The following is a 20,788-nucleotide window of genomic DNA, read 5'->3' as shown; positions in this document are numbered from 1 at the left end:
TGATGTTATTTCTTTTATGCCCCGTTACTCTCAAGGGGCGAATGCCTGCCCAGAGCGATCTTGAAGTCCTTTGTACTCTTATCTCAAAATATCAAACTTATGCCAGTCTTAGTTGGAATAATTTTTATTAATAAATAAAGACATTCAATGCCTGTCAGAAGCTGCGTAGACAGTGCTAATATATACCCATCCTATCCTGCCATGCAGATTTTTTATACTTTTATTGAATGTCTATAATTTACACATCATGCACCAAAATCCCTCTCGTCACCCCAGTAAAATAAAATAAACAAATAAAAAGTCTTGTCACAGAAGCTGTAGTGTATCACGCAGTATAGCCTTTGTCCACATATGTGTACTTTCAAATGTTCACTGCTATGAGTCACGGGTCTGGTTGGAGGCCTACACTGTCGTTACCGGATCCTCGCTGGCACTGTTGCTGTGTGCCATGCAGATCTAAAACATGTGTGTGTGTGCGCGTGTGTGTGTGCGCGCGCGCGCGTGCGTGCGTGCATGTGGTAGCCAGAGGTCGATTTCAAGTGTTGTTAGTTAGCCACCTTCTACCTTTTACCTTAGCTAATGACTAAGAGCACTTGCAGAGGTCCCAGATTTGGTTCCCAGCACTCAAAAAGCAGTTCACAGCAGCAGAAATATATGCACACAAACATGCATAAATAAAATAGATAAATGTTTTTTTTAAATGGAAACTTTGTGGCTACCCTAATTTCATTTCTTTCTTTAATGACTTGACTGATATTTAAATCAGTTACCACAACCCATACCCAGAAAGACATGCATGGTATATATTCACTTATAAGTGGATATTAGCCAAACATAGATGTCCTCTGAGAGACTCCATCCAGCAGGGGATCTGGACAGATGCTGGGACTCACAGTCAGACTCTGGATGGAGCACTAAGAGTTGTGTGGAGGAGCTGGGGGGATGGAAGGACCTGGAGGGGGGGTCAGGAGCTCTCAATAGAGACCATCAAGGCTGGTGGACCTGGACCTGGGGGGCCCTGTACAAACTGATGCACCAACCAAGGGCAAGGCATGCAGAGAACCTAGACCCCCTGTTCAGATGTAGCAAATGGGCAGCTCACTCTGCATGTCCGGGGGTGGGGGTGGCGGGGACGACCTGAGACTGCAGCGATTTAGTCACTTCCCCTTGGTGGGGCAGACACAGAGGAAGGGGATACAGGCTACCCTGATCAGACCTGATAGGCTGTGGCCAGACGGTGGGAGGAGGGCCCACCCTCTCAGAGGTCTAGGAGAGGGGAATAGGGCAGAAGAGAGAGGGAGGGTGGGAATGGGAAGATAAGAGCAGGGGGATAACAATTGGGATGTAATGTAAATACATTATAATAAATTTTAAAAATTAATAAAAATAAATAACTTTTTAATCTTTTAAATTGTAATCTTTAATTTTAACTTATTTATTTTTTATAATTTATCCAGATCACATCCAGTTGTTATCCCCTTGCTTGTGTCTGCCCGTTCCCACCCTCCCTCCCTCTTCCACCCTACTCCCCTCCCCTAGACCTCTGACAGAAGGGCTCCTCTTCACCCACCTTATGACCACAGCCTCTCAAGTTCATCCTGACAGGCTGCTTCTCCCTCCTCTGTGTCTCCCAGGCCTCCCCACCAGGTGGAAATAATCAAACCAGGGGTGGGGCACCATAGTTCATGTCAGAGGCAGTCCCCATTCTCCCCACCACCATGGAGAATGAGCTGTCCATTGGCTATGTCTGAGTAGGGGGTCTAGGTTTACTGCATGCATTGTCCTTGGTTTGTGCAGGCCCCTGGGTCCAGATCCTCCAGCCTTGATGGTCTCTTTGTGGGGCTCCTGAACCCTCTAAAATTTAACCTATTGAAGTGTCTGATTTAATGGGATTTTTTTTTTTGGTATGTTCCCAATGCTGTTCAACCAACATTATCTAACTTTAGAACATTTTAATCGCACCAGAAAGAAGCTACTGTCATTTTGTTCCTTTCCTGACACACAACTAATCTCATCTAGTTCTGTCTCTATAGATTTTCCTGTAGTGGACATTTCATGTAATGTGTGACCTTTCGTGTCTGTTGTTGTTGCTTTTTTTTTTCACTTAGTGTGAAGTTTCCAAAGCTCTTTCAGGTTCTAACATGAACTCTGCCTTCATTTCTTTTCAGTGCTGAGCACTATTCCATTTTTATGAACAGACTGGATTTTGTCTGTCTACTCATCTGTGGATTCCCCACACACTCAGCTTGTTTCTACCTGGGGCTATTATGAATACCGGATGCTATGTAAGCATTCCTATGTGTCATTTAACGTGGCTGTTTGTCCTCGTTTCTCTTTGGTAGGTACCTACGGGTAGAATTATTTAGTTCTAATATATTTAGCATTTTGATAATATTCTTCAGACTGGCTGCATCCCTTTAAAATCCTGCGTGAAGTATGTGAGGAATCCGTCTCTCCACATTCTTGCCAGCACGTATCATTTGCGCACACAAACCATCCTAGTGCACGTGAGGATGGCGTCTCATCACAGTTCTAACTTTCCATTCCTTGTGCAATGATACTGAACATCTTGCAATGCATCATTTGGCATCTGTATATCTTCTTGAGAGAAATATCTACTTGAATCTTTACACTGTTTTTATTTGAGTCTCTTCCTTGCTGGACTGCAAAATGTCATTGTGTATTCTGGTACCGAATACCATAACCAAATATATGACTTGCAAAGATATGCTCCCATTCTACAGATGCCTGTGCATTTTCTTTCATGGTGTCCTTTGAAGTATAAAACCTTTTTCTTTTAGACAGAGAGAGAGAGAGAGAGAGAGAGAGAGAGAGAGAGAGAGAGAGAGAGAAAGAGAGAGAGAGAGAGAGAGAGAAAGAGAGAGAGAGAGAGAGAGAGAGAGAGAGAGGAGAGAGAGGATAACTTGCATTAGTAGCATTTCTCTCCAAGCATGTGTATCCAGGGGACTGAACATTCAGGTCATCAGGCCTGACATCAGGTGCCTCTACCCAACTGAGCCATCTCACTAGGCTGAAGAGTCTTAGCTATGGTCACCCTCATTGATTCCTGGACTTTTCCATTGTCCTAGCTCTTCAGCTCATACCAGCAATGCATCCCTCCTGCCACCAATTCCAGTTCTCTCTCTCTCTCTCTCTCTCTCTCTCTCTCTCTCTCTCTCTCTCTCTCTCTCTCTCTCCTTCCACCCCCCTCCACACACCCAGTTCCCTGCCTCCATCCAAGCCCCCATCTCTATTATATTTTTCCTACTCAGTAAGATTCAAGCGTCCCCTCTTGGGCCCTCCTTGTTACTTAGCTTCTTTGGGTGTGTGAATTGTAACATGCTTATCCTGGTCTTGATGGATAATATCCACTTATAAGTGAGTACATATCATGTTTGTCATTCTGGGTCTGGGTTACAACTCAGGACAATTTTTTCTAGTTCCCTCCATTAGGCTGAAATTTTCATTACGCCCTTATTTTAAATAGCTGAGTAGTATTCTGTTGTGTAAATATGTACCATTGTGTAAATGCATCTTTGGTTGATGGACATCTGGGTTGTTTCCGATCTCTGGCTATCACAAATAAAGCTTCTCTGAGCATAGTTGAGCAAGTGTTCTTGTGGTATGGTGGAGCATCTCAAAAAAGCAAGAACAGATCAGAATATTCAACCTTTGTTGAGTCTCTACCAAGTTTAGAAACATTTCTATCAAGTTCTATTTATGAGAAGCTAATCAGAGGTTACCTGTCCAGTATCAAAAGACACTGCAATCATTAGACAGTGCGGTGAGGTACTGTCCCCAAGTCCCCAAGTACAAATCAGAAATAGAGCTATCATAGAGACAAAATTTGGAGAGCAATTAATAAAATATTGAAACTGGCAATCCAAAAGAGCCCTCATCCTCCAAAGCAAGTAGACAGAGCTGCAAAGTTCACATAGAAACTAGTGGGCAAAAACCACAACCAAGGAAAAATTAAAATTCAGGTTAGAATATGGCCAACAGGAACTTTTACGTAAAATATCAATGTCTTGGAGATGGTTACAGTGCCAGCCAGGGCAAGCCAGCTACCTCACTGTGTAGACAATTGCTCTACAATTTTCCAACATTAGGGAATTCTGCTTCCCAGTCTGCAAGATGTTGAACAAGTAATGCATTTTAATAGATTTAATTATTTAACCTCTTATGGATCACTGAAACAAATTTAGTAGCAGAGGTTTTTCTTATTATTTTATTCACACTTTCATTATGGTTACCACCTTGATTTCCATTTAGAAATAAATAGTCTGACAAATTTTACATCTCAACTGGCAGCAGGCACAAAATAGGAGACAGCTGCCAAGATGCTCTCTGCCAGGCTGGAATGTATCACCGCGTTTTGTTAAATTCTTTATCTACATAACTGCCACAGTCGCACATGTTAGAGTGTGAACTTTGTATTGAATCAGAGCAGCATGTCTAAAGGTAGATGTATCATAAATTAGCAAGTGACAAATTTTGTGAGCCCCTTCCTCTTGCTCTGCTTTTTGATAAGCAAAGTGAAATAAGAGTTTGATGTGCCAAAGCGCTAGAGGCATAATTCTGTGGAAAGCAACTAGGAATCTCTCTTTGCTTGATCGACAGTCTAGGGAGAGTTATGCTCTGGACTAAGAATAGCTACAAGATAGATGATGGGGATGGCGATGATGATGATGATTAATAAAATGTTAGTAATGTTTTTACTCTTCAACAGAAAGTATCTGTAAGGTTTTAATTACTCTGGACTCTCCAGAAAATTAGAACCAATACAAAATGTATACATACTAAGTAGGCATATAGAGACAGATAGATGGATGGATAGACAGATGGTAGATAGATGGGAAATAGATGATAAATAATAAATGATAAACTTAAAGAGATAGTAAATGATAAGTAAGTGAATAATGTACTTATAGATATATGATAAAAATAGGTCGATGGGTGTTAGGTTTATAGATAAATAACAGATCGATAAAAGACAGGCAGATGAGAGCAAGAGATAATGGGTAACCCTCCCATCTCAGAGGGCGAAAGTTCCATGTTAGGTTTCTACAACCTGAAGAGCCGAAGAAGATGGCAGAGATGCTCAGCCCAAGAAGCTGGAAACCTCAAATCAGCCTAACAGTACATCCTCCAGATGAGGACCAAAGGCTCGAGAGCTCCTGAGGCCTCTGGAGCAAGACCAGTGACCTTTCCGTGTGAAGCTTAAGGGCAGCAGTGGGAGGAAACGTGTTTGCACCCTCATCCACTCCCCTGAGCTGCCCAGTCCTCCAGCTGAAGGACAATACTGCCACTGCTCAGGGTGCCTTCCATGCCCCTTTCCTGACCCAGTCCAGTCTTTGCTGGAAACATCCTCAGAGACGATGCTTTGCCAGTCCCCAGTGTGTCCCTCCATACAGTCACTTGGCATTTGAGATTGGGCATCGTAGGACTGAACTGAAGAACTGGACCTTCCATAGTCCAGGCTGTCCATTTCCTTCCATGGGACTGATGTGTGATTCCCTAATGCACAATTTATTTTTGAGACATCCTCCATCTTGCAATCTTCCTGCCCTGCCTCCAAAGTGCTAAGATTCCAGGCTGTGCTGCCATGCCTGAATGTTAACAGAACTTAAAATTCTACTTTTCAGCCCTATTTATGAGCTCTTTGAGTCACATGCCACTTTGAGTAACACTCTTTTAAACTCCAGATTGCTTTTAACAAGCAACTTCCTTCATGTTGCCCTTCGTTTACTAAAGACAGGGATCCTCAGAATGCCCCTTCAAGGCCTTTGTGGTGGCCAGGGGCTGCTATGATGATTTATCTCAGTTTCCACACATACTCCTAGCACATGTAGAGACTATTTCAACATCTCAAGATCCTACGATGCCTTACCAACTTAAAGATGTCACCTTGATGTAGGTACACACTGCTCCTGGGGAAATCATTACACGACTTTCTCTCTTGTCGCATTTCCATCTGTGCAACTTCTCTGAAACTTGTACTTCCTAACCCTGCTAGAGAAATGTTTATACACCTTGTATCTCACCCGCTCAATAGTCCTCCAGGGTCTCCCCATCATTTTTATTATACAGTCAAGCCCCTTTCCCTGTATGCAAAGCCAGTCGTGATCAGAGAAACGAGTCTGAAGTCAGCACACACTGCTAGTAGGCTTTACCTTATCCTAACCAAGTTATCTGAGTCAACTTATTTATTTCAACATTTCCCGTCCATAAGATATGCTCCCTCAGCTTTGGATCTCTGAGAAAACAGTGCATCATGGCAGCAAGTAGAAGAACAAAATTGTTCACCTCATGCAGATATGTAAAAAGGAGAAGGAGAGGGGGTTCATATCTCACAGTCCCCTTCAAAGTATGTACCCAGTGACCTGACAATTTCTCATTAGCCTGTCCTTCCTAAATGTCCCACAAACTATTAATTGTACCACCTGGAAACCAAATCCTTTAACATATGGACTTTGGGGTACAGTTATACAAATCGTACCAATAATGACCCTCTTCCAGCTGATGTTGCTTGGATCCAGATGCCATTACAAAGACAAATTTCTTCTGCCTGGAGCATCCTCCTCTACTTCTGTGGTCCAGCTGCCTCATCTGTGTATCAATGGTCAAGTATTTTCTCATTCACCGTGACTCCCTGACAACCCTTTGTTGTCCCACCTCCAGGCTGGTCAGTTGTCCTTCTGTTGTGTGTCTGCAGTACTGGCACACAATTGTAGCTATAGGGTGTGTGTCACTATCCTATTATGCCTCACAGCGTCGTGGATACCTTCCTCCTGTTTATCTCTTCCTACTGGAAGAAGAGCTGTGGCTAATTTCTCTCCATTTCCACTTCTGTCAAGGTTCGGCATAAACAAGGGTCCAGCAGACATTCTTTGGGGGTGCCTAATATTTTCACTCTCTTGCTTTTTATGTTTATTATTCCCTTCCTCTTCTGACTTTGTGAGGATATTTTGGTGCACATGTGAAATGCACAGTAAGGCTACTTCCTCCAGTTCATATGAAAATAGTAACTGGGGAGAAATTAGTTCGTGAGTCATCTTTCTTGAGGGCAATATCTTTTCTGCAACGTAAGCCGCATCATTTTGCCAGCAGCAAAGAGTGGCTCGAGATATTGAAAGAATTCAGCTTTACTCCTTGGATGGTTTTCACTGGGAGCCACTGAGTAAACATGATGCTTCCTGAATCAGGGGTCTGATCCACTTTTCAAGAACACCGTTCTTTCCATCATAACAGTGAGCAACTTATGAGTCTTCTTCATATTGCAAATCTCCTACAACTGTGTGCTTAAACGCATAATAAGTGAGTTTCCTGTATGTCCAACCTTATATACAGAACATCAAAATAGTTGGGATTACCAAATGGAAAAGTTCAAAGTCAATGGTACAATAGTAAATTCTCTTAATAGTCGCCTGTTGTTTTAACTTTCTATTGTCTTCTCTTTCCTGATGATTTCACAACAGTTGTGCACGCTGCATATTATTCACACTTATAGTTATGGGATGAACCACAGGACTTGGTGTATGTGATGGATATGCATGTGAATATATAAATATTTATTTTAATAATCTTAAATGAGATTTTTATCTTAAGAAATAACTAAAATTCCAAGACCCTTTCATCCAGCATCCCTTAATAATTATGTCCATTAAAATTATAGTACATTTTAGCACATACTTCACCACAGACATTAATGAACTACACCCTCCTTGCTCAGAGTTGCCATTGTAATTCACATATATGCAGTGCATGGGTACACGCATATGTACATACATGTATGTGCATGTGTGCATATATGTATGTGTGCATGAGTCCCACTATCATTCAACACAGAGAACACCTCTTTCCAACAAAGTCCTTCAAGTAGCCTCCTACAGCCATGCCTACCTCCATCCCACCATTTTCTGTATCATTAACCTCCAGTAGCCATGAGGTTTCTCATGTCATGAATATTAAATAAACATAGTCATAAAATCTTAAGACATTTTTCACTCAGCATAATGCTCTGGAGACTCATTTGGGTTGTTGGATGTGTCCACAGTTCATCCTTTTTTATTGCTGAATAGTAGTCCATGACACAACTGTCTCACAATCTGTTTAACTAACTGGAGGACACATGGATTGATCCAGGTTTTAGGCTATTATGAACATATCTCCTGTGAACCCTGGCACATGCTCTGTATGGATAGCATCACAAACTTCTGTTTTTTAGGATAACTAATCAAGGGTACATTTGCCGGGTTTTATGTTTCTCACAGGTTTGACTTAATGTTAAACTGCCAAACTACATCCCAGAGTGATTGTCTCATCTTTATTCCCACCAGTGATTTAAATGTGGAGGACTCAAATAGTAAATGTGTCAAATGCCTTTAAATCTACCAAGGATTGGGTATAATTTTTATTACTTGTTTTATTATTTTTTATTTTGAGTAATGAATGTAGAAATGATATAATTATTCCTAGGTGGAGTGTACCAAGCAAACCACTCTTCCCAGCAAGCATAAAAATAACTAACATTACTTATATTATATAACCATATATTATATGGCATAGCATATATCACATAGAATATTATACATATTTTAGAGATTTCAGCTCACATTTTGTAGATTTATGGAAAAGTATCATATAGATGTCATATATAGAGAGAGGGAGACAGACAGACAGACAGACAAGAAATGGAGAGAAAAACAGGAGACAGAGAAGTCAGTGAGCGGGGGAACCGCAGAGTTTTAGATTCGACCTACCGTCCACTTGACTCTGAGCCTAGCTGTTTGTTCTCCATGGTAATAAGCAAAAGGCAAAGATAAGATAGACTGTGACCCAGACAGCAAATGGTTCTGAGTCTTTTCTGCCAACAGAAAGTGGGATTTAGAGCCAACCACAAGAAACCAAGTTTACGGCCAGCCTTTAATTACTGCCCTCTCTCCCATCACCTCTCACCAGGCTTCAAAGACTTTCATTACAAAGGCAGCACAGAATGTTGAGGCCTGCACTTTTCCCTAGCACTGAGTTATTTAAAAATATCACCAGGGACTAATTTATGCCTCCCAGGCCCAATGGAGATAGGAGAAGACAGCGAAGAAAACGAACCAGATGAGATCTCAACTCTGCTGCAGGCCTTCGCCTCATCCTAAGCGTCGGAAAGTACACCATAAACCCTCTGTCCTGTCACTATAGCTCCTGTACTTTTTGTCTCTCCCTCTTGCCAAGTAACGGTTGGATACAAGTGCCCATAGGCAGGAACTGAGTCCATAAATCTATACTTATTTTGTTTCAAGTTAGAGTGTGGAGAAGCCATTTCTGTGCCATTTTCATCATGGATAGTAGCCCTTGTAGCTGGGAAGTTTTCTCTGGGTCACAATAAGAAGTGCTTAAGATAGGGGCAGTATTAAAAATAGTAACATTATCCCATATCTAGGAACGTTAGATAGTATGATAGTCTTTAGTTACAGTGGGGATTTTCCATAGAGTACAGGATCAGGACCTGTATTGATGACTCCGGAGTTGAGAGTACTGTGCAATCTTCAAGACTAAAATCTGGATCTTAGCATCCATGTAGCAAACTGGACACCCCAATGCAAGCCTATGATCCCAAACCTGAGTCAGTAAAAGTCAGAAGGATCACTGGATCTCGCTGCCTTCCAGCCTTGTGAGGAAAACACAAGTTCTGAGTTCAAGAAGAGACCCTGCCACAAAGGAGTAAAACCCAGTGTCAGGACACCTGGAGCCCTCCTCTGGCCTCCCTGTCACCCACATGTGCAAATCCACTCAGACCCACACAGAGACAAAATAAAGAAGCAAACGCCCTTCTTTCCATGCATGTGCGGATTCAGATGGATGTATTCTTCGAAATAGAGAAGATCCCACTGGGCTCATTCGCTGTCAGTCAGACTCCAACTCTAGGGAAGGAATGAGGAGGATTTGAGGGAAGGTTTGGGCGCTGCCTCTGCAGGCAAGCAGGGCGTGGGATCTATATGAACGGCATCATGTGGAAGACCTATAAAGAGCCAACAGGATAAACTGCTGCTCTAAATTATGTCTATGGGTTTTTAACTACGCAGTCATATGGTACATTGGTCTGACAGATGGAAGTGAAAATGAAACCTGTTGTTCCAGGGACAAGAACTTTACATATTTTAGTGCAATCGGAGCAATTCAGGGTAAAATATGTTCCTAGTGATGAGCCAATCCCAATGATCCTAATTGGGCCGTGGGGCTCTAACTCTGGATCGGTTCAGGTCAGTTTCTGTTTACCACATGGCGTTCCGCATCCTTGTGGCCTGTCCTCCTAAATGTTTTATTACTGTACTTACAAAACAGAAGGCGATGTTTTATCATTTGCCTGCTGGGCCATCTCTGCTGTTATAGTTTCTTCTTAAGGAATGTGTTTATCATCTGTCCTTTGTTTTGTAGCTCACCATATCACTTTCTCCTGCTAAGGAAACAAGAGGCTCTAACAAACAGGCCGCAAATCTCACAGTGACTGTTATCTGGCACAGCGACAGTTAAAAAGTCAACTCCAAAATGACCAAATAACTCTTTGGGAAAATTCCCTCTTCACAGATCATTGTTCAGTGGTTTATAGCATGACTAGGAAGTGTCTGGTGCACCACCATCTGGCAGTCCTTCTTAGCCTAAGAGAGAGCATTTGTCCTTCACCAAGGAAACACACTGAAACTGTGTTTTCACCTGAGCTCAGAAACTTGCTCACCTAAGACTAAGTGGTATCTTCGTGATGTAATTGGAGGAATGCTGGGAAGCACATCCCAAATGTGGATGGTTTGTTCATATATACAAATCACAACTGTGATGAGCTGAAACGGTATCCTTAGGTGTGGTGCCTGCAATCTCAGCACTCTGGAGGCTGACAGGGGAAGATTGCAGCTTGAACTTTGCAGCGAGAACTAGGCCACCCAAGGAGATAGACCAAGAGCATTTTTTATAAAGGGTGAAACTTCTTGTTACAAGTCAGTTAGCCCCCGGTGCTACAAGACACCCATGGATCCTAGGGTAAGCAGTTCAATTTCAGTAGACTGGGTCTGTTTTGATAGGAGGTGTTAGGCAACTGGGAACAACTTTGAGTCTTAAGAGTGTTGAGAACTACATGAAGATTCTGGAAAGAGGAAAGGAAATGTGGTAAAAGGAGGTGACTGAGACAATATCATACATTTAGCATAAACCCCACGATGTGTGTGATATGCATAGGGCCAGACACAGCAGGTGGGACGTTCCTTGTACAGAACAACTCAATGGGGCTGGGGGCGTGGTTGGCTCAGTTGGTAAAGTGCTTGACATTTAAGCATGAGTACATAAGTTCCATCCCCACTCACTCACAAAACAAAAAACAAAGCAAAAACAAAAACCTGGCCCAGCAGTGTTGGAGAGACAGAGACAAGGAGGCTCCTTGGAGCTCTTTAGCCAAACAATCCAGCTGAATTGGTAAGATCTGAGTTAAGTAAGAGACTGTCTCAAAAAAAAAAGACGGTGGAGGAGTGATTGAGAAAGAGGTTCCAAGTTTATCACAAACCTACAAACACATGAGCACATGCACGCACGCACAAATGCACGCATACGTGCACAGAAAAACATAAATATGTACACCATATCCAAAGGAAACATTGTGTTGGTATGGAAAAGTGAAAGATACTATCCAAGCATCTGGGAATTCAACTGCATACCTTCATTACACATATAATGTGTAATTCCCAGGAGGACAACAATGTCCCAAGAAGGCAAAAACAGCTGCTAAGATCAAGCACAGATTAGCCTGGTGCCCAAGACAAAGTGTATCTCACAGTCTCAGTGCTCTATTAAAGGGGAAATACCAAGTTTCATTAATCAAAAACTAGGCTCTTTTTCATGTCCTTATGTGAGGGGGAAGTGTGTAATGATTTCTTAATAAACACAGTGTGATGATAACCATTTGGCTTGAGAGCCTACTAAGCCACCATCGACTGTCTGACTATGTCTTTTTGTTGTTGTTTTTGTCACACTAAAGACTGAACTTGGGCCCTCACATGTCCTAGGCAGGAGTTCTATCGCTGAGCTACATCCCTGCCCTACACAGTCACTCAGTCATTTATATTTATTTTTAAACAGGGTCAAACTTGTGGTCCTCCTGCCTCAGCCTCCCAAGTTAGCATCTATCTTTGTATTGTGGGTTTTGTTTGCATTGTGGTAGAGGGTTTTTGTTGTTTGTCTTTCGATTTTGCAGTCTTTAGAACCAAACCTAAGACCTTTTTCATATTCGGCAAGTGCTCTGCTGCTGAGCTACACCTTCATCCATTAGGGAGAGTGTTTGAACTGAGAAAAATTCTATGTCTATGTAATTTCTCTGTGTAACATCCAACTGATTCTATTGTTTTACGCTTTGGAGAACCTTTTCCACCTGCCCTGAAATTTGGTATCTGTCATATTTTACTTTTTTTCTGCTTTGACCTCCAGAGTGCTAGGATTATAGGTGTGCACCACCACACCTGGTTTACACAGTTCCAAGCAGGCACTCTACCAGCTAAGGTAACTCAGGCCTCTTCTGCAGCTACTGCGAGTTATTCTACCACATAGGCTAGGGACTGACCCAGAAGCAAGTCCGCACTTGCTACAGTCATCCTAAAAACCTTCACCAAGTCCTGCTTGTCCTTGTACTGCTTGGTGATGCCCTTGCATCACATCACCCACGTTTATTAGGGTTTATTCTAAGAAAGCAGCCTTGCCTCCCAGATCCATCCTTGTCCTGGTACCAGTTTTGCCTTATTTGATAATCATCAGGTAGGATTTTGAAAGGATTCACATGGCAGAAGACAGAAAATAAGGCAATTAGCCATATTTATAAGCTGTTGGAACTTATCTATTCTGAACAGTTTTCTACTAGAAAAGACATCTGTCTGGAGACCGGTAATCTCTTCTCGCCCTGTTGGAATTTGTGGGCTGTGTTCTTAGACTCTTTTTCTGGCAACAAGGGTGGGAATTAGATTGTTTTCTGTCTGTCGCTGACATGGTAACAAGAGAATCCCACACACTTTGGTATTCTTTCTGACAAGGACAAATTACATTTGACAACACTCTCAAGTTCACAGAAAGGCCTTCCCAACATCAGCTCACTCAGTCTCCACCTCAGCCCCGAGATGAATGAACAAGCATTGTCATGCCCACTCACAAATGAGGACACTGACTCTGAGAGGTCACATCGAACTTGCTTTCTGGATTCACTGCCACAGGCTCAGCGTAATGAGACGTGGGTGGGGGCTGTGGGATGTACACCAAGCTGGTAATTCACAAATGAATGAATGAATAATATTCAATGAATCCAAGCCACTCTCCAAATTGGGAATATATCCGGTACATCCTGTTACTTTTGAATTTTCTAGTACTGCTGAGATCTTGATCCCAGTAAAATTTCTTCATTCTTGAGAATCATGTAAACAATAAAACATGATCCTAGACCAACCTCCTTCTATGCACCCCAACACATCTCCTTCGCATCCTCATGGCTCTCACATTTTTGCATAACCTGCTAAATGCAGTTAGTGATGCCCATAAGTGTGTGACTGTGGGACCTTTCACTATAGTATAGAATTTTGCTAGTAGACATAACTTCAAAAAAGAACAATTCCCTCCCCCTAGCAGCTATGAAGTGTCAAAGGATCATCAGTATGGGACGGGGCTCTAGGAATTCCAGCTGGCTTGGTCTTTCACATAAGAGAGGCGTCTATGTCGTCCAGAATACAGCATTGCACAGCATTCCTCCTAATTCTTCAGCTCTACTATTCTTTCCTCCCCTTCTTCAGATGTGTCTCCTGAGCATTGGGGGCAGGAGATGTGCATGGAGCAACCAGCATTTAAGTGTAAAGGAAAAATTGCATTATGTCATGGGCTTCAAGAAAAGGCAGAGGCAAATGAGAGGGACCCTAAGGTTTCCCATTTTCTACTGTCAGACTGTATGCCCTGCCACTGCATCTCCCTGTGGGGAGGCTTCTCCTCTTCATCTGATTGTCTTTGTTACTATGAAACTCGTTGTGTTACTTTTCCTATTGTTATGACCAAAGCCAAACTCCTAAAAAAGAAGCGACTTAAAGAAAGAAAGTTTATTTTTGGCTTATGGTTGAAAGGGATACAGTCTTTTATGGCAAGGAAGGCATATTAGGGAGACCTGGAAATGACTGGACGGATTGCATCCATAGTCAGAAAACAGAAGGCAGACAAGCTGTGGGACCTGGCTACCAGCCCTCAAGGCCACCTTCAGGAACTCGCTTCCTCTAGTGAGGCTCCACCTCCTGTTAGGTATCGTAATCTCCCAAAACAGCACCAACAACTTAGGATCAGGAGTTCAAACGCAGGAACCTACAGAGGGCATCTCACATTCCAGCCACAATGTTCATATATATCAGGAAACAGCTTGCATTTTGTTTTATGTAACAGAATTACAGCTGACTTGCCATCATCTTAAATTGCCCAGCTGGGCAGTAGATACATAATAACAAACATCTCACATACTTCACAAAGGGAGGTCTTATAAAATTACAGTGTTACGGGCCAGGACCCTACAGGAACCTAGCATCCTCACCAGGGATACTGAAGGGAGCTTGGGTGAAGGGACTAACCACCAAGAGTGAGCAGACTGGAAACACTGACCAGATGCTACCAACGTGGAGCCTCTGAGATGGGATGCAGAGAGGGCAGCTGAAGATCTGGTTCCTGGTTCCCACTGGACCTTTGGCTGAAAGATGTTGCCCCAGAGGCCAGACAGGTGATGCAAACCAAATAACTTTCTTCAGCCCCCATCTCTGACATGCCCCCATTAATATCCTTGACCTGAAGCCAAAGGCACAAAGCTCTGGGCACTGCCCATTGGGTCTGAAGGGCAGATGGAAATGCCCAGCAACACAGAAAAACAGAATGTGTCTGAAGGCACCACGGACTCTCTTGCGTGGACCCTAACCAGGAGATGGTGCCTAGGAAAAGGGTTTTTTCTCAATATTGACTCAAGCCGGAGGAAAACCTTATAGAGCAGTTAAAACTAAGCTACGTGTGCTGAGATAGTTAATCACTTTTCCTTCAGCAAAATTAATAAACACGTGCAAGATCCGCACTGTCCTGGAAAAATCCAGGCCACAGGATCACTTACAAAGCCAATTGGCTAAGCATATCAGGCTCTTGGTGATTATGTAATTATGTTTAGGATTATGCTTGATTGTGTAACTGATATTTTGTGATTAACTCTCAGGGACGTTATCTGACTCAAGGTATAGAGGATGCAATATAATAATTATCTTTAAATTATATCTGCCTGCCTCCATTGTCATTTCCCCCCTAATAGAGTATAAAAATAAGTTGTTAAGCACAAGAGAGAGAGAAATCAGAAAGATGAGAATTGGCAAAAATAAAAAGTAAAAGAGAAATAAGCAGTCAGCAAAAAAAAAAAATTGCTGGGGAGGGGGAAGGGAGCTTTTCAACAGCCTTTATAAAAATGGAATTATTTTATTTTGCCACGGCAATGCTCATAAAAATGACTTTTCCCTTCCAGCTGCAGAAGCAGCAGCTCAAGAGGAAATGGACCAGATCTTAGATTGGGGGGTTAACTGGGAGAAAAATGGCGAGGCTGCATTTTGCACACAAGTGTGCACATGCATACACAGGCGCGCACGCGCACGCACACACACGCGAAACTACAACCCCGTGCTTCCGAACAAGCACATTATTCATCTGCAGCAGAATGATGGGGAAAATCTATCATTTCAGTATTTCATTTTCAGGGCCTAAGTTCAATGACAATCTAGTTTGAGTTTTAGCCAAATGGCATTTTCCATTAATGCAAAGTGGGCACTTTTGAAGCAAGCCCTGTTAACCAGATGCCCACGTATGTGCACGGAGGGGCAAGGAGGAGAGGATTACACCGCCGTCCACGCACCTGTGCGACACACAACGGTTTGTACTGTTTCATGCTTCAGTAAGAACAGTTTCACATAACCTGAATGCAAAGGATTTATGGGTGCTGCCACGTTTTTAAACAATCATTTCAGGGTGGGAGGGAAGTCCATAGCTACCAGACTGACTGGGATTACTTTAGATCATGCAGTCACAAGGGTCTCAGACCATTTATAAGGTGAGAGCCAGATGTATACTAGATCCCAACACTGCACAGCATCTTACACATACCCCAAGTCTTGCATCTGTCATACAAGATGCGGATTGCTATGACCCCGTTTTATGGATGAAGAAACTGAGGTCTAATGAGGCTGTAACTGGGTCAAGGTGGCATATAGGACTCAAACTCTAGCCACCTAGTTCCTGAGCCACTCCCTTGGATACTGTGCATAGTGTGTGCGTGCTGTGTGTGTGTGTGTGTGTGTGTGTGTGTGTAGTATGTATGCACATAGTGAATGTGGCCGTATAGTTACACACCCACATACAGGAAGCTAGAAGATGTGTGCCGTCTTCTGTCTTTCCTGGCCTTATCCTACTGACACGGACTCAGTGAACCTGGAGTCAGCCTGGCATTCTCCAGTCACTTTTCCCACCCCTCCCCCAGCACTGGTTTTTAGCAGGGGTTACTATAATTGGTGTAACAGCGGCACCTAACTATTGGGACTTTAACGCGTGTCTTCCTGATTGTACAGCAAGCACTCGTACCCACTGTGATACCTTCCCACTCTCACCACTGCACTTCTTAAATACATAAACAAACTCAAAAATGGAAATGAATTCAGCTTAGAAACCAAACAGCAAACAGATGCATCCCTGGTTTTCCAGAGGAGGATGGAATGAAGAACTACAAAGTTCATACCCGGTGTAAAAAAAAAAATTAAACTTTTAACATTAATTGCTCCTGAACATTTGTGAGTGCCCAAAATCCCAACATAAAAGCTTTAATTTCTATGCAAAACAGATAGGATGATTGAGTTATAATTAAAATGGTAATTATACCCTTAATGCTCCATATTTGACTTTTCAAAAAAAATGTTATGCTCCAAGAAAAGCTATTTAAAGATCAGAGGGAAAATGTTTGAAAATGAATGTATTCAAGACATTTTAAATCTTTTAAAATCCAGTTATTGATTTTTACATGCTTTCAAGTGTAGTCTAAAACATTTTCTTCATTTATTTTGGTCGATGGAAATAATAAAAAATCATTGGAATGTGAAAAGCTTAAGCGAAGGCAATATTCTAGAGGTTGATATTTAATGTGATAAATATTTGAAATATTGGGGCGCAGAGGGAGTGTTGTCTCTGACTACGGTTGGCCATGAAGGCCTGGAAGCCCCACCCATGGAGGGCCAGGGAAGAAGCTGCCGGCACCAAGTTACCTGGAGCAGCTACCTCTCTGGCTTCAGAGCGCACACTATGAGCTTGAACACTGCAAATATGACATTTCCTTTGATCCTTCATTGACTGTTTAGAATTAAAAAAGAACACCTAAAGCTATAAATCAAATGTCAGGTGCAGCAGTCTAGTGGAACCATATCAATATTTCATGATGTATAGCTTGCTGGGAGACGTGGGAATCGCCAGCCTTGCCAAGAAAAAAAAAAAAAAAAAGGAAAAGTGGGAGGGGAGGGGGATGGGAAGGAGAAAAGGTTTTTTTAAAAACCTCCTGCTTTGCACCTGCTCAGCCTTGTGGGGTGCCCCAGGCTGAGGTGAGCTGCAGTCAGTGAGAGCCAAGCCACCCTTGGTAGGAGAGCCCCCTGGAGATCCCCTCCTGCTCACTGGAACACGCTCTGCCCCTGGCTGGACTGCAGCCATGGAATGCTCTCTGGCCCCTCCATTTGAGGCCCAGAACCCTTGGAGGAGCTACCCACTCAAATCGCTCCTGGCTGCCTCTCCCAGGACCCTAGAAACTTAGAAAGAGAGGAGTGCTTAGGGCTGAAAGAGGGGTCCCAATCAAAGCCTTTCTTTTTGTGCTTCTTTTTAAAATAACTCTTATTGGAGATTTTCTTTCACAGCTTCATACGTGTGTCTATAGATCTAGTGCATTATTAACATCCGAGGGACAGGCTCTCCCCGGGTATCCTCAGCAGGCCTCAACTCCTGTAGAACCAGGCTGGCCTTGAAGTGACCATCTTTCTGCCTCAAGTGCCTCAAGTGCTGGGATTCTAGCTGTGGGCCACCATACCCTGTGTCTTCATAAAGGCTCTGAGGGCGCTGAGGACCTATAAACACACATAAGAACAGTACAGTAACAAGAGCCAAAAGTGGACCTTTCTACAAAATCACTCTCCTCCCACTGTTGCTTTCTTTGGTGGAAATCTCTCTCTAAGGTTTTTGGTTTGGTTTGGTTTGGTTTGAGTTCTTTTTTTTTTTTTTTTTTTTTTTCTTCGTGTTTTAAGATAGTTTTATGTAGCTTGAGCTGCCCTTAATCTTGCTACATAGTTAAAGATGCTCTTGAACTCCCAGCCCTCCTGTCTCTACCTCTCAAATGCGGGTATAACAAGTGTTCAGCATCATATCTGGCCTTCTCTCCGCCTTTATCAGAGAGGTAACTTGCTGCCAACTGCTCCTTCCCTGGCCCTCCATGGGTGGGGCTTCTAGGGACTTAAGAACAAACATGTCCTAGAATATATTTCTGTGATGGTTAACTACTCCAGGGCAAGGAAGGTCCTCAGATTCGTCCTCGCAACTCAGAGCAGACAGGGCAGAGAGTCCTCCAAGCAGGTGTTGTTTCCTAGGCACACACTGAGCCGTCCTCCCAGCCTGTTGCCTTGTGTTTGATGGGGGCTTGATGGAGGTGTCCCCAGAGGGGCAGGCGTGGCAGATGCATTTCATTCCTGGGGAAGAGTTTCCTGAAGTCTACACCCCACCTCCACCCCCACCCCACAGCCACCACTCCAAGACCTTGAACCAGCAGCTAGGAGAGATGGAGAGCCAGTCACATCAGCACAGAGGCAGGAGCAAGCAGGACACCCAGATGGGGTCATGGGAAGAGGAACAAGAAAAAAGGTGCCTAGCTGTGAGCAGGGTGTGGCCGTGGAAGGAGGGGCTCTGTTAGAAAGCTGGGTTCAGGGATAGCGTGATAGCGTGGCATGGAAAAGCACAATCCTGACAGTCTGAGTTTGAGCCCGAGGTCGAACATGGTAGAAAGAAACAACAGATGCCGCATGCTGCTCTCTGACCTCCACATGTATACATGTGCAATAAATAAATAAATTGTAATGAAATATCTTTAAGAGAACTGGGTTCCAGAGGAGAAAAAGTAGATGCTGAGTTTGATGGTGAGTGTGGGCATCCGCCATGGTAGGAGCACAAGTCTATTACCTGAGTCCTCTCACCACTCAGAACTTCGGGGGCCTTGCAAGCAGAAACCTCAACGGCTGGCAACTACCGTGCTTCCATTGCAAGAAGGGAGCAAAGAGACAGCCAAGGGTGAGAGATGTGAGAGATGTAGAGAAATCTCACTTCTTGGTTTTTCAGAGCATCATATTTGAGGTGTGGGCTATCAGTGAGGATCGCTGGCTATGCCACACGAGGGGAAGGTGTGGTCCTTACGAGGGCCGTGATGGTTCCTAGACCAAAGGGAAAAGGAGACCTGGATTTAAGAACCGAAAATGCCAAGAAAGTAAGCAATACAAAAACTCCAAATCAGCCAGTGCCTAAGCTTTCAGAGCCGCTGGCGCTCCGGGAACACAGACCCTGACATCAGCCAGTGCCTCAAGTCTGAAGGGCTCCTGCGCCCTCTCATCATCATACAATTTGATTTCCGCCTTCCCTTCCTTCATCAAGAGCTGAGACTAGAAATTGCCTTGCAGAATGTTCCAGATGACTGCTTCTCAGACATAGTGAATTTCAAAAATATTACCAGTTAGCAAAAGACACATTATGGATCTTTAGCGCTGCCAGTTGGCGGGAGAAACGTGTCAGGAGGCAGCACCGACAGCCATGAGCAATCGGGGCCTATCTACAATCTCAGACGGAAAGTGAAGTGGCAAGCACATTTTTGTAAAAGCTTGGCATAATAGAAGCATGGCCTCAGCTCTGCTGGCCCCTGGGATTGACTGGCTGGGCGGTACCAATGCTGTGCCTGTGGCCACAGTTCCCCCTCCCTGCCCTCCACCCAGGAGAAGCAGGCAGCCCAGCCCCTCTGATCAGGATTAACTGTTTATGCTCCTGTTGTCACAGGGATCAGGGACTCACAGTGGTGACAGCGTTAGCAAGGACAGTTGCCTCGAAGATCAACCCACACTTGGAAAGGATAAAAATGAATTAGTTTGATCACACCTTTTGTTTGGGGCAGGGGTGGAGGGTGATGGTGGTTTCGAGACAGGGTCGCTCTCACTTGGAAGTCCTAGCTTTCCTCAGACCCATGGCAAGCTTTCTGCCTCAGGCCTGCAAGTGCTGGAATGGTAGGCACGAGTCACCACACCTGGAGAGAGCAGCATGGTTGATGGATGGCCGGCAAGCACACTTCCACCTTGATGCCTACTGTTGAGAACCCAGCAGGGTCCTAGGAATGTCCAGGATACCGATGTTAGGGCCCATCCCTGACAGTGGGGCATGCTGTGGAGGCCAAGAAGGAAGCAGTTGAGAAATAGGATCAAAATAGTTACCCAAGGCTCAGATTCCTGTCCTAAGGTGACACTAAGGCACAGGTTACTCTTTGTCCTTCTCCGTAAAGCTGTCCACACCTGAGGTGGGGAGAAGCCACCCTGCACAAGTAGGTAACCAAAAGCTACGTGTGCATATCTGCTTGCCGCTATATGGTTCAATCCTTGACATTCAAATGGTTATGAAAGGATTAGAAGAATGGGGGACAATGGTATGGCTCAGTGGGTTGAGGGGT

At 43.7% G+C, this 20,788-nt stretch overlaps 1 protein-coding gene across 5 annotated transcripts in view; it reads left to right on the top strand.

Moving 5' to 3' along the window:
* Positions 1-20,788, top strand: part of ADARB2 (adenosine deaminase RNA specific B2 (inactive)) — a 542,249-nt gene that overhangs the window by 378,578 nt on the left and 142,883 nt on the right. The window lies entirely within an intron of this gene.

The sequence above is a fragment of the Acomys minous genome (assembly GCF_964271855.1).
Source record: "Acomys minous genome assembly, chromosome: 5".
Lineage (NCBI taxonomy): Eukaryota > Metazoa > Chordata > Mammalia > Rodentia > Muridae > Acomys > Acomys minous.
The sequence above is the reverse complement of the archived record's forward strand: the minus strand, read 5'-3'. Positions and strand labels throughout refer to the sequence as shown.